This window comes from Phyllobates terribilis, unplaced genomic scaffold (assembly GCF_046119375.1).
Source record: "Phyllobates terribilis strain yellow unplaced genomic scaffold, ASM4611937v1 Scaffold_10__3_contigs__length_209671492, whole genome shotgun sequence".
Taxonomy (NCBI): Eukaryota; Metazoa; Chordata; class Amphibia; order Anura; family Dendrobatidae; genus Phyllobates; species Phyllobates terribilis.
In genome coordinates this window covers 40,031,166-40,045,539 of record NW_027362770.1, presented here as the reverse complement: position 1 = coordinate 40,045,539, position 14,374 = coordinate 40,031,166, and positions in this window count along the sequence as shown.

The following is a 14,374-nucleotide window of genomic DNA, read 5'->3' as shown; positions in this document are numbered from 1 at the left end:
ATAACAACCACACATAACCATAATATATTTAATACACCTCTAAACAATACATTAGAATAGTTACCATATGAATGTGCCCCAGAGAAGCCCAATGGGCATTTGACTCTCAGATTGACACTGAGGCCAAATAGGTTATTATTATTGATCTCTATAGCATTCACTGCTGTTTAAAAAAGCATGCAAAAAATGCAAGCAAAAATAATAATCTTTATTTTTATATAGCGCCAACATATATTCTGCAGCGCTTTGCATACATTATCATCGCTGTTCCCATTGGGGCTCACAATCTAAGCTCCCTATCAGTATGTCTTTGAAGTGTGGGAGGAAACTGGAGAACCTGGGGGAAACCCATGCAGAACATACAAACTCCTTGCAGATGTTGTCCTTGGTGGGATTTGAACCCAGGACCCCAGTGCTGTAAGGCTGCAGTGCTAACCACTGAGCCACCGTACTGCCCTATAATGCAGCAAAACTGCAGCAAATTTTTAGACCTGCGTTTTCATAGCGTTTTTGACTGACGTCATTGAAGTCAATGGGTGAGAAACCGCTGCAAAAACGCCGAAAGAATTGACATGCAGATCTGAATCTGCACCAAATCTGCAAGTCACAAATAGGTAGTGTTGAGCCACCCCCGTAGTGTTCGAGTTCGGTTCGGTTCGTCGAACACCCGTGTGTTCGCCGAACTGTTCGTCGAACTGTTCGTCGAACACCTTCGAACACCGTTAAAACCAATGGCAGGCAAACAAAAACACATAGAAACACATAGAAAACACCTTCAAAGGTGTCCAAAAGCTGACAAACTGCTCAGAAGACATAACTAACACATGGAAAAGTGACAAGTACATATAGTCATGCGAAAATAAAAGAGGTGGAGGAGTAAAAGGAGGGGGAGACACAGATATAGGCATGTCATGCCCTTCTAAAATCCAAAAAGTGAGAAGCCAACACGGCCAGTCCGCTCCTGCCCGTGCCACCTCCGTGTCGCCGGGTTTGTGCCAGAGCCGCGGTGAACCCTGATGGCCAGCCCCCCTCTCCCAATACTGGTGCCTGTCCGCTGGTGGGTCGAGCGAGCTCCCCTGTGGTGGAGGCAGCTCTAAGCTTTTTAATTTAAATTGTCTCTCTAATTTGAATGAATACACTTTAAATCCATTTACAAGGATCTATTGGAGGGCAAGTCTCATGCCAGCAGCCGCGTAATTCCAGCTCCAGTAGCGTCCACTAAAGCTGCTGCAGTTAAAAAGCTTTTATAAGGATCGAGCTCGGCTGTCCACCGCAAGGCATCCTACTGCCAGTCCCAGCCCCTATGCCTTGGGGTGCCTCCTGATGCTCTTCACTGAGTATCCCATGGTCCCGAAGCATTTCCTTTGAAAAAATTAAGTGTCTAAACTACAGGTGGTGTAGCTTGCTTAACAGCCGGGATAATCCGCTGACTAGCAGACACTGCTACTAGGCACAAAGTATTTCCTGGGCTAGATGCAGTTAAAAATTTGTAATTAGATACTCTCGTTGGATGCTGAGAAAGCATTCCATAGAGTCTCCTGGCACGCCATATATGATTCTCTTAAAAAGCTTGGGGTAGGGGTCTAGGGGACCCTTTTATAGCCAAAATCACGGCCCTGTATCACAATACGTCACCTAGTCTGAAGATAAATGGAACTGTAGCACCCTGAGGGCTCGGTTGCTACAGAGGTATTGCACCTCACCCAGAGGTGTGATATCTCACTCTCAGGTAAGGATGGAGTGTGGATCAGGACCCGACACCTGCATGCATTACACCACATTGCCGTGGGGCAGGGCGACCAATATGCCTCTGAGATGGGCACGACAGTCCCTGTCCCTGGCTGGAGTGGGGGGAGGGAACACTGAGGAAGGGGAACCCTGTAGTGCAGGAGCAGGGAGGAAGCAGTTCCTGGGTGCATTGAGAAGGGAGTATAAAAGGTGGGCACCATCTTAGTTCAGTGCAGAGAAGTCTGAGCAGAAGTGGCAGGGAGCAGGGGCTCTGCATGAGCTCTGCTCCGGAGGCGGGCCTAGTAACAGAGGCCCAGGCTTGGAAGAGGGAGAAGGAAGGAAGAGGAGCGGAGAAGGCTCCAGGAACGAGGAATGAAGGGATCCCAGGGGTGCGGACGGGCGAGTCGCCACCGCACGCCCGAATCCACCTGCGTGGAGGGGTCAGGCCAAAGGGGGAGACCGGTCCCCGAACTAGTGGAGGCAGGAAACGACCCTCAGCTAGAAACCGGAGGCTCTGACATTTTATGTGGCGCAGCCCCTCGCTACACCCGCTAGGAAGGCACCACATAGGGTCAGGGAAACTGGCGCCAAGTTTACCAAGAGGAGGCCCGAGGCAGCCGGACAGAAGTGTTGGTAAGAAAGGCCAGACAAAGGACACACAAAGGGGGTCCTGTGAAGTGCTCCAAAGTTATCTGGGAGTTGTCTGAGCCCCTCACCTGGTGAGCACAGTACGACGTGGGCAGCCGTTACCTGCAGACGTGGTCTGGATAATAAGAACTGTGAGTAAAGGCCCTGGACTGCATCACTGACTCCGTGTCGTTACTGCTGCTGCCCTGCACCATCACCCCCATCCTCCGCATACACTGCCCTGAGGCTATACTCCTCCCGTGGGGAGTTATGCTACGCTCTGCTGCACCCACAACACCAGCCTCAGCGGTCTGCCCTGTAGCGGCGGTTCACTCTGACCGCAATCCACGGGTGGCGTAGTCGGACATTTCAAAACCACATAAATAGTTCCGCCACTGGTTTGACCGCCCTGAGCCACGGAACCGGGTCGCCGCCACGAAGACTACAACCACCAGCATCCACCAAAAAGGGTCCGGCTCCGGGTGTCCCAAGGCCCAGGGGGTGCGTCAGAACATTTTCATCACCTTTCACAATCACCAATGGGACAAGGCAGGGATGTCCTCTGTCCCCTCTCTTATACATCCTAGTGACGGAGCACCTGCTCTCATCAATTCGCCATAACCCCAATATTAGGTGGATTGAGGTGGGAGGCACCGAGTACAAGTGCTCTCTATTTGCTGATGATGTCCTAGTATATATCACTCAATCACATATATCCATCCCTGCTGTTATGGCTGAAATAGATCACTTTGTTACATGGTAAAATTTTAAAATCAATGCAGCGAAGTCTGAGGCCCTCGATGTCTCCCTCCCCAAATCCATATAGGATTCCATCCAGTTCAACTTTCCCTTTGCCTGGCCCTCACAGAGTATCAAATACTTAGGAATTCCTATTCATAGAGACCTCTCCCATCTATGTTATCTTAATTTTGGGCCCTTTATTGAACAATTCCATACAGACCACGGTTGGCAAGTTAGAACTGTAAGATTCACTACGTGAACCACTGGTGTTTTGTGGAAAAGCACATGTACACTGCGTTCCAAATTATTATGCAAAAAGTGTTTAGGAGTGATAAGGGAAGAATTTGTTTGTTTGTCAGTTAAACTCATTGATGGTGATGTGTGTCAGGGCTCTTTATATCACTGTAAGCAATTGCAGACACCTGTGCTAATTAGTTTGGCAGGTGTGTCCAATGAAAGGCAAGACTACTTAAGAAGGCTCTCTCACATTATTAAGCAGCCTACATTTTCTGCCAAAATGGGAAAGAAAAAGGATGTGTCGGCTGCTGAGAAGCAACAAATTGTGGAGTGTTTAGGTCAAGGCATGACTACAATCAACATTGTGCAATGATCAGGATGAAGTGTCTTGACAATCAAGAAGTATGTAGCTGATTCACAGTACACACGTGTGCGTGCTGATAAGGGCAAATTGAGGACTCTTTCCTACAGGCAATTACGTCAGGTTGAAAGAGCAGCGGCAAAAAAGCCTTGTCATAGCAGCAGACAAGTTTTGAAGCTGCTTGTGCCTCCAACGTCCCCCGAACAACAAGATGCAGGGTCCTTCAGAGGTTTGCAGCTGTGCATACGCCATCCTGTCGACCTCCTCTATCCACTTCACACAAGCAGAAACGGCTCCAGTGGGCCAAACATTACATGAAGACTGATTTCAAAACTGTTTTGTTCACGGATGAGTGCCGTGCAGCGCTCGATGGTCCAGATGGATGGAGTGGAGGATGGCTGGTTGATGGACACCCCACGCAAACACGGCTACAGCGCCAACAAGGAGGAGGTGGAGTAATGTTTTGGGCTGGAATCATGGGGAGAGAGATTGTCGGCCCTTTTAGGATCCCTGAAGGCGCTAAAGATGAACTCCATAATGTATGTGGATTTTCTCAAACAGCACTTCCTGCCATGGTTCAAGAAGAAGAACCGTGTATTTCACAGCAAGATCATTTTTCTGCATGATAATGCACCATCTCATGCTGCACATAAAACATCTGCATCTCTGGCTGATATGGGCATAAAAGGGGACAAACTTATGGTGTGACCCCCATGCTCCCCTGACCTCTACCCCATTCAGAACCTTTGGAGCATCATTAAAAGGAGTGTCTATGATGGCGGGAGGCAGTTCACATCTAAGCAACAGCTCTGGGAGGGTATTCTGTCCTCATGCAAAACAATTGAAGCAGAAACCATCCAAAACCTGACAAATTCAATGGACGAGAGAGTTCAGAAGCTCTTTTCGAACAAGGGGTCCTATGTGAAAATGTAACATCACCTAGAATAAAGTTTTGAGTTGAAAACTGTTTGATTTCAGTTTCTAACAACCTGCTAATGCTTATAATTTCAAAAATGACCATTTTTTTGGTCTTTATTAAAATGAAAAGGTTGATCGAAAAGTTTGGGGGATCTAAGAGTGTGGCAACCCAGTAGTCATGATTACTTCGAATTCTGACAATATGAGGGTCATGCTGCAGGTAGTGCAGCAAGAAGGCACTTATGTGTCTTGCGCATCTCGGAGCCCCAAAATTATTTTCCGGGCTAGATGCAGCTAAAAATTATTTTTAATTTTAAATCTGGTGGAGCTTATTATAGATGGCCTAATAGGATCAGTGCTGCACACTGCTACAAAGCTCAAATTATTTTCCAGTCAAGATACAGATAAACATGATTAGTAATTTGAAAGCTTAAAACGGTTGGTAGGGTGATTTTAACCAATCATCAAGCTTTTACTCTCCCCAGGATGACACAGGGGTAGAAAAGTCGTTTCGGATCCATGATTTGTTCATCTTTATGAACGTGAGTCTGTCTACATTATCAGTGGAGAGCCGCGTGCGCTTATCTGTCAGCACACCACCAGCAGCGCTGAACACACGTTCAGACAGAACGCTGGCTGCGGGGCATGACAAGATCTCCAAGGCGTAAGTGGCTAGCTCCGGCCATTTATCCAGATTGGAAGCCCAAAAAGAGCAAGGGTCCAGTGACACAGTCGTGGCTTCAATGTTTACTTGGAGATACTCCTGTACCATCGTCTCTAGGCGTTGACTATGTGTCAGACTTCTTGTCTCCTGTGGCCTTGCAAAGGATGGGCTAAAAAAGTGGTGAAATGATTCCGCAAAATAGATGTTACCAGCAGATACTGTAGTTCTGTTACGGTTTGAGTGCTGAACACTTGACGGTCCCACGGTTGGCAAGTTGGAACTGTGAGATTCACTACGTGCACCACTGGTGTTTTGTGGAAAAGCACATGTAAGATTCTGCAACAGTCTCTGCTGATACTCCTGCATGCGTGCATCCCTTTCTATGGCAGGAATAATTTCGGCAAATTTACTTTTGTACCGGGGATCTAACAGTGTGGCAACCCAGTAGTCAGGATTATTTCTAATTCTCACAATTCGAGGGTCATGTTGCAGGTAGTGCAGCAAGAAGGCACTCATGTGTGTTGCGCATCCAGGAGCACCAAGTCCCTGTTGTGTTGGTGGCGAGGTAACAATCATGCTTCCTTCCTCTGTCCTCTCCCCCCAACCTCGCACAACAGAAATGTGATCAAGGTCTCCCTCATCTGATGAGTCTTCCATCAGTTCGTCCTCCACTTCTTCCTGGGCTCCTGCACCTTCCTCACTAGTTTGGCTGCTACCATGCGCCCTGGTAAAACCATCTCCCCCACCCTCACATGCCTGCCGCCTTGGTGCTGCTGACCGTCTGGACCTTGCAGATGTTAGCCCTTCCGCAAACAACTCCTCCTCCTCTACTTCCTCCACCTCCTCTTGTGCCACCACCTGACTCCGAATTCTGTTTAACATGTGCTCCAGCATGTAAATCACCGGAATAGTCATGCTGATAATGGCATCATCAGCACTAAACATCTTCGTCGCCATTTCAAAACTGTGCAGAAGGGTGCATAGGTCCCTGATCTGAGACCACTCCTCCAGCGTGATTTGCCCCACCTCTGGATCTCGTTGGTCCAGGCTATACGTCAGAACGTATTGCACCAGGGCTTGTCGGTGCTGCCACAGTCGCTGCAACATGTGCAGAGTTGAATTCCACTGGGTAGGCACATCGCATTTTAGCCGGTGAAGTGGCAGGCCCAACGACTTCTGTAGAGATGTAAGTCGCTGAGCTGCGGGATGCGAACGGCGGAAGTGAGCAGACAGCGACCGTGCCCTCTGCAGAAGGCCATCTAGTCTGGGATAGTGGGCTAAAAATTGCTGGACAACCAGGTTCAACACGTGAGCCATACAAGGCACGTGTGTGACATTGCCCCGGCGAAGGGCCGCACCCAGGTTTGCAGCATTGTCGCACACGGCCTTCCCTGGTTTCAGGTCCAGTGGAGACAGCCATTCATGAAATTGGTTCTCCAGAGCTGACCACAACTCCTCAGCTGTGTGACTCACATTTCCCAGACATTTCAAAGTAAAAACCGCCTGATGACGTTGAGCCCTACTGCCAGCATAGTAAGGAGGTGTGCAGGATCCCTTCTGCGCAGTTAGAAAGCTTGTGGCATGACCAGACAGGCTTTGGGTGCAGGTGGAAGACCGAGAGGAGGTTGAGGAGGCAGAAGAAGTGGAGGAACTTTGACATAAAGAGGATTGACGCACAACTCGTGGGGACGGCAAGACTTGGACAGCAGCCCCTTGTGCTGCTGTCACCATAGTTACCCAGTGCCCAGTCAGCGACATGTAACGCCCCTGTCCATGCCTACTCGTCCAAGTGTCTGTGGTGAAATGCACCCTGTCACACACAGAGTTTCTCAAAGAAGCGGTGATGTTGTGTGCGACATGCTGGTGGAGCGCAGGCACACCTTTCTTTGAGAAGTAGTGCCGACTGGGCATCTGGTACTGGGGCACTGCGACGGACATAAGGTCTCGAAAATCCTCTGTGTCCACCAGGCGGAAAGGCAGCATTTCTGTAGCCAAGAGCTTGCAGATAGTGAAATTCAACCTCTTAGCTTTCTCATGGCTAGGAGGAAATGGTCTTTTACTTGTCCACATCTGAGGGACCGAGGGCTGGCTATTGTGCTTAGATGGGGTTGATAAGAGTGTCCCCGGCAAACTGCCAGTCTGTGAGGAAGATGCAGGCGGACATGTTAGGTTGCCTTGATCCAAAGGTGGTGCTATCGATGTCGGACAGCGCTCAACACCAGCTGGTGTTACCACCTCCAAAGAAAATGATGACCTGCCAATCACGTTGGCTGTTGCGGGTAAAGAGGTGGCAGGTCTGCGCCCCAAAACAGGTGTGACTGCTGTCCCCCCAGTCACAGAGGATGAAGAGGCCGCGGATGCACAAGATATGGCAGACGGTGGTTGGCCCGGCCGGCTAGGCCGCATTGTAGCACACTGAGCTTCCCACTGCAACTTATGCTTCATGTCCATGTGCCGGTTCATGCATGAAGTACTCAAACTATGTATTTTTTGGCCTCTACTTAGCTTTTGCTGACAAATGTTACAGATAACACGAGTTGGGTCATCTTTATCGATCTGAAAAAATGCCCAGGCTATGCAAGGCTTAGCACCCATGCGACCTGAAGAGCCACCACGACTTGTGGTGAGAGGCAGAGTTGTGTTTGAGGATGCAGTTGTTGACGTGCTTCCAGTACTACGTCTCTGTCCAGGAAGGCGCAACCTGACTTCGTCGTCACTAGCATCTTCCTCCACCTCCTCTGCTGACCTCATCTCTTGGCTGACTGTGGGTTGACAGTAAGTGGGATCTCCAACCTCATCATCATCACCCTGTGTGTTATCACACACGTCGTCCTCAGAGCCAACCTGTTCCTGCCCTGACAAAAAACTAAAATTGTCGCTCCAATCAGGTATTTGAGTCTTATCATCGTCTTCCTCATTGTCTCCACCAACAGGAGTTACAGTTTGGGAATGAGGGTCTACATTATGGTCAGAACCTTCTGCGTCTGGTCCTGGATCCGACTCATAAAGATTCTGGGCATCAGTGCAGATCATTTCCTCGTCTGGATTCACAGAAGCGCTGGAGTCGACCTCTGATTCCCAGGCTATAGTATGAGTAAACAGCTCTGCAGACTCAACCATCTGTTCTACCTCATACTCAGACGGGCAGCTGGAGATTTGGGAGCTGTGAGGAAGCAAGTGCGATTTGGGTGACACCTTTGAGGACTGGAGTATTTGTGATGTTGAAGTTGATGTGGCTGTTTTTGTGCCTCATCTGGAATTTGTAGAGATTGGCGTGGCCGTAAGAAAGGGATCTTATCACATTGTCCGCTAAAAGAAGTAGACATTTTAGTTTGGCTGGAAGATGGTCTTTCTTCTGCAGATGTAACTGTTGCTTTAACACCTACCCCACGGACACAACCTTTTTTCCCCTTCCCAACACACCTATTCCCCTTTCCACCAGCAGCAGGCCTTTTTCCACTCATTTTGGTGGTTAACTAATTCACAACTCTGGAGTTGTTTGCACAAAAAAACAATGGATGGTAACCGAGCAGAGCTGAGTGGCCAAACTGTGGTATTAGGCCAAAACTATTGGCTGGGTTAGATGCAGAAAAAAATTATATTCAATTTGCAACCTGATGGAGGTCAGTATAGATGGACTAATACAACAAGTCCCACACACAGCTAGAAGCCCAATATTTTTTCAGAGGTAGATGCAGAAAAAAATATATTCAGTTTGCAACCTGATGGAGGTCAGTATAGATGGACTAACAGAGAAAGTCCCACACACTACTAGAAGGCCAAATATTTTTTCAGAGCTAGATGCAGAAAAAAATTATATTCAGTTTGCAACCTGATGGAGGTCTGTATAGATGGATTAATAGAACAAGACCCACACACAGCTAGAAGCCCAATATTTTTTCAGAGGTAGATGCAGAAAAAAATATATTCAGTTTGCAACCTGATGGAGGTCAGTATAGATGGACTAATACAACAAGTCCCACACACAGCTAGAAGCCCAATATTTTTTCAGAGGTAGATGCAGAAAAAAATATATTCAGTTTGCAACCTAATGGAGGTCTGTATAGATGGATTAATAGAACATGTCCCACACACAGCTAGAAGCCCAATATTTTTTCAGAGGTAGATGCAGAAAAAATTATATTCAGTTTGCAACCTGATGGAGGTCAGTATAGATGGACTAATACAACAAGTCCCACACACAGCTAGAAGTCCAATATTTTTTCAGAGGTAGATGCAGAAAAAAATTATATTCAGTTTGCAACCTGATGGAGGTCTGTATAGATGGATTAATAGAACAAGACCCACACACAGCTAGAAGCCCAATATTTTTTCAGAGGTAGATGCAGAAAAAAATATATTCAGTTTGCAACCTGATGGAGGTCAGTATAGATGGACTAATACAACAAGTCCCACACACAGCTAGAAGCCCAAATATTTTTTCAGAGGTACTGTAGATGCAGATAAAAATTATTTTTAATTTGCAACCTGATGGAGGTCAGTATAGATGGACTAACAGAGAAAGTGCCACACACTGCTAGAAGGCCAAATATTTTTTCAGAGCTAGATGCATACAAAAAATTATTTTGAATTTGCAACCTGATGGAGGTCAGTATAGGTGGACAAATAGAACAAGTCCCACACACAGCTAGAAGCCCAATATTTTTTCAGAGGTAGATGCAGAAAAAAATATATTCAGTTTGCAACCTGATGGAGGTCAGTATAGATGGACTAATACAACAAGTCCCACACACAGCTAGAAGCCCAATATTTTTTCAGAGGTAGATGCAGAAAAAAATATATTCAGTTTGCAACCTGATGGAGGTCAGTATAGATGGACTAATACAACAAGTCCCACACACAGCTAGAAGCCCAAATATTTTTTCAGAGGTACTGTAGATGCAGATAAAAATTATTTTTAATTTGCAACCTGATGGAGGTCAGTACAGATGGACTAATAGAGAAAGTCCGACACACTACTAGAAGGCCAAATATTTTTTCAGAGCTAGATGCAGAAAAAAATTATATTCAGTTTGCAACCTGATGGAGGTCAGTATAGATGGATTAATAGAACAAGACCCACACACAGCTAGAAGCCCAATATTTTTTCAGAGGTAGATGCAGAAAAAAATATATTCAGTTTGCAACCTGATGGAGGTCAGTATAGATGGACTAACAGAGAAAGTCCCACACACTACTAGAAGGCCAAATATTTTTTCAGAGCTAGATGCAGAAAAAAATTATATTCAGTTTGCAACATGATGGAGGTCTGTATAGATGGATTAATAGAACAAGACCCACACACAGCTAGAAGCCCAATATTTTTTCAGAGGTAGATGCAGAAAAAAATATATTCAGTTTGCAACCTGATGGAGGTCAGTATAGATGGACTAATACAACAAGTCCCACACACAGCTAGAAGCCCAATATTTTTTCAGAGGTAGATGCATAAAAAAATATATTCAGTTTGCAACCTGATGGAGGTCAGTATAGGTGGACTAATAGAACAAGTCCCACACACTGCTAGAAGGCCAAATATTTTTTCAGAGGTAGATGCAGAAAAAAATTAGATTCAGTTTGCAACCTGATGGAGGTCAGTATAGATGGACTAATAGAATGATGCTATGCCCAAAAGATTTTACTTCACTAGGTGCAGTAAAAAAATTGGTATTCTATACACAGGTGGTATATCTTGCAACACAGATAGGCTACTCCACTGACTAACACACTCTGCAATAGGTCAAAAAGGATTAGCTTTGCTAGATTCAGCCAAATGCTGTGAAAAAAACTTGCACAGCACCTGCCTGGCAAAAACTGATAGGAACTGATGTAACCTAGTCCTGAAAAGGACTCCAATTACAATTAGTCTTTACTCCCGCAACCTATCTATTTAAGAGCACAGACCTGCCTGATAAAAGTCGTAGGAAATGCTGTAACCTAGTCCTTAAAAGGACTGCAATCACAACTATTCCCTACTCCCAAGCTATCTGTATATTTGTGCGAAAATTGGCTTGAAATTAACAAGGTATAGCGCACACAGCAACAGCGGTGCCGTCTAACACGCAGCTGCAGCAGTGAGAAAATGGTGGCGACGGGGAAAATGGCTTGGTCTTATAGGGAAAGGACATGTGACATACACTGCCAATGACACATGCCCTTGCTTGTGTGAAAAAAAGCACTTCGCTCCGTGTGTGCGCTGCTGATAGGCTGACAGATTGCACCTCCCCACTGTAAATGCGGGAAAGAGAAAAAAAAATGGAGATCTTCATTGTTCCTGCAAAGATCCATCCCCTGCCCCTCCCCCCACCCCGCTGTACACTCAAACTGCGTATTAACATTAATTTTCATCATTACTGAGAAAAAATCCAGTTATGATTTTGGTGCACGAACAGTTATCGAACATAACCTCGAACAGCCGAATTTTTCTCAAATTGTTCGTGTTCGCCGAACGGCTCGAACACCGCCCAAAACAGCTCGAATTTGAGATTGGCGAACAGTTCGAGTAGAACAACGCTCATCTCTAATAGTGATCTTAATTTATGTAAACTTTTGACTTTGCAGTAAGTAATAAAAATGCCTAAAACATTCCCTCTCTCATTATTCTGGCATTTGGCAAATATTAAAAATGATGGTAATCCTAATTGACCTAAAACGGGAAAGGTTTATTCTGCTTTCATGTCAGATATTGAGAAAAACATGCATATGTGTCTTTTTATGTAGTGTATGTAAACTTCTGCTTTCAACTGTATATAGACTGAGCAAAAGACATATAGACATATAATTGCACAACCCCCCTGACATATTATAAACTTGCACCCTGTTGAGCTTATCAGGCAGCTTTTTAAAGTTAAATAAATTAATGAAAAAAATGACGTGGAGTCCCCCCCTAGACCTAGCAGCTACCTCCCTCCTGCTCTAATTAACACCCTGGCCTGGGTTGTTAAATACTTTCAGCTTGCTATAGGGAGGTACCAGTGATATTCACATTTTCCCTTGTGAAGGCTTGGAACTATTGCGGTCTGCTTACTTCCTCCCTGGTGCTAAGAGATCGTGTGTGTAATCTCTCTGAAGTCGGCGCAAGCTAAGTTACTGTCCCCTGTGTTTGTCTCCCTTGTTGTCTTTAGTTGTTACTGGGGACTGACTAGTGCTCCTCCCCCCTTCCCTGTACAGAGCCAAGCTCTAGGGAAATACAGGGTTTTAGGTTGCTGGCGATTGGTGAGGATCCAATACAGGGATGATAGGGGAGACAGAGTGATATCAGATCAGCTAGGAGGTCTCCACTCCCCCTTTCCTTAGTGTCTGGGCTTCCTTCCCCTCATTGTCTTTCTAACACTGTTCGTGAGATACTCTGTGTAGAGTGTTAGCTCTTATGGTCAGCAGGGTCCTCGCTTTCTCTCTCTTCTGTAGAGTGTAAGCTTTTATGGTCAGCAGGGTCCTTACTTTCTCTCCTTTAGCGTGTAAACTCTAATGGTCAGTGAGGATTCCTCTCTCTCCTCTCTCCCACTTGTATTTTCTGAGAAATTACATTCTTTCCAGTATTGAGAATAGCACAAATTTATTCACAGCAAAACTAATTTTTTGCAAAAATTTGGTGAAGTTGGAGAATTTTAATTTAAAAAGATTTCTTCTCTAGTGCTGAACAGAGTAAGAAATAGGTATCCCTCATGTTTCTATGTTCTGTGTATGGGAGACATCATAGCAGCTAGTCTCTTCCCTCTAGTTAAGTTATAACTGAAAATTAGAGATGCAAAGGGGAAAACTGATTACAAATGCAGGATACAAGTAACATAATGGCTGGAAACAGTGTAATTTGCAATTAACAGTGATGAGCGAGCATAGTTGGAAGTACTTGGTACTCGCCCGAGCATCTCAGTACTCGAGATGCTCGGAGTTCGCCGAGGACTTTCATGATGCTCGGGCATATGCTCGGGTCCCCTCCCTGCATGTTGGGCGCTCTTTAGCTTCAGCCATGGTGGTTGTGGCATTACAGTGATTGTCTGGCAGCACAGCGTCATCAGGTGTATATCAGACCTGGCGCCGCGGTGCTCGTCACAGTCACTCCGGAATCAGGCAGAGTAGGGAGAGGTGCTGCTGAGCTAGGGAGAGATCTGCTTGTGTATTGGGTAGTGTAGGGAGAAAACACGTACATTACACATATCCATCTCAACAAACAGTCCTTCTGAGGACTAACCCATCTGCAGAGATATCAGGCAGGCAGTGTACATAGGCAGGCAGGCGGTGTATATAGCAGACTGCAGTGCATATAGCAAAAGAGGCTCCATTTCAGTTCTGCCTTCTGCTGCTGTTAGATACTTATAGACAAAGGCCCAGGTCTCAGGGGCCAAGAATAATTTTTTTGGTATCTTAATCCTCATTATTTGCTTCAAAAGCAATCCTGAGAACACCATTTTTCTGCGCTATTTGCTTGCCAAGTCCTTTCCATATTACAGCGATAAAAATCCAGCTATTTAAATTTGTGTTTTCTCCGTCACAGGGATCACATATACATTTTCAGAAAATACTGCCATTTTTGGCCTCTGTTCCAATTTTTTTTTCACTGTGTCAGCGAAGTTTTGGAAAACGGTTTGCTGTTCAAAATAGTTACCTACAGGTCAGGTATTTAAAACAGTGTTTTCTCCATCACACGGATCATATATACGTTTTCAGAAAATACTGCCATTTCTGACCTCCATTAAAATTAGTTTCAGTTTATCAGTGAAGCAATTGACACGAGATTGTTGTTCAAAATAGTTACCTACAGGCCAGATATTTAAAACCGTGGTTTCTCAGTCACAAGGATCACATATAAGTTCGCTCCAAATTAAGTCATTTGTAGTGAGCGTGGAAGATATTGTCCTCCATATAAAATGGGCAAGGCACGTGGCAAGGGACGAGGAGCTTGACGTTATGGTGATGGTGCATGCAGAGGCCGAGGCCAAGGCCGTGGGCAAGCTGAAATTGTGCCACAACAAACACCCACATATTCTTGCCCGACCTTCCAGTCCCAATTTTATAGGGGACCGTAGCACACCACTATTGAACCCAGAGCTGAGTCAAAAGGTTGTTGGTTGGATAGTGGATAATGCTTCCAGTCACTT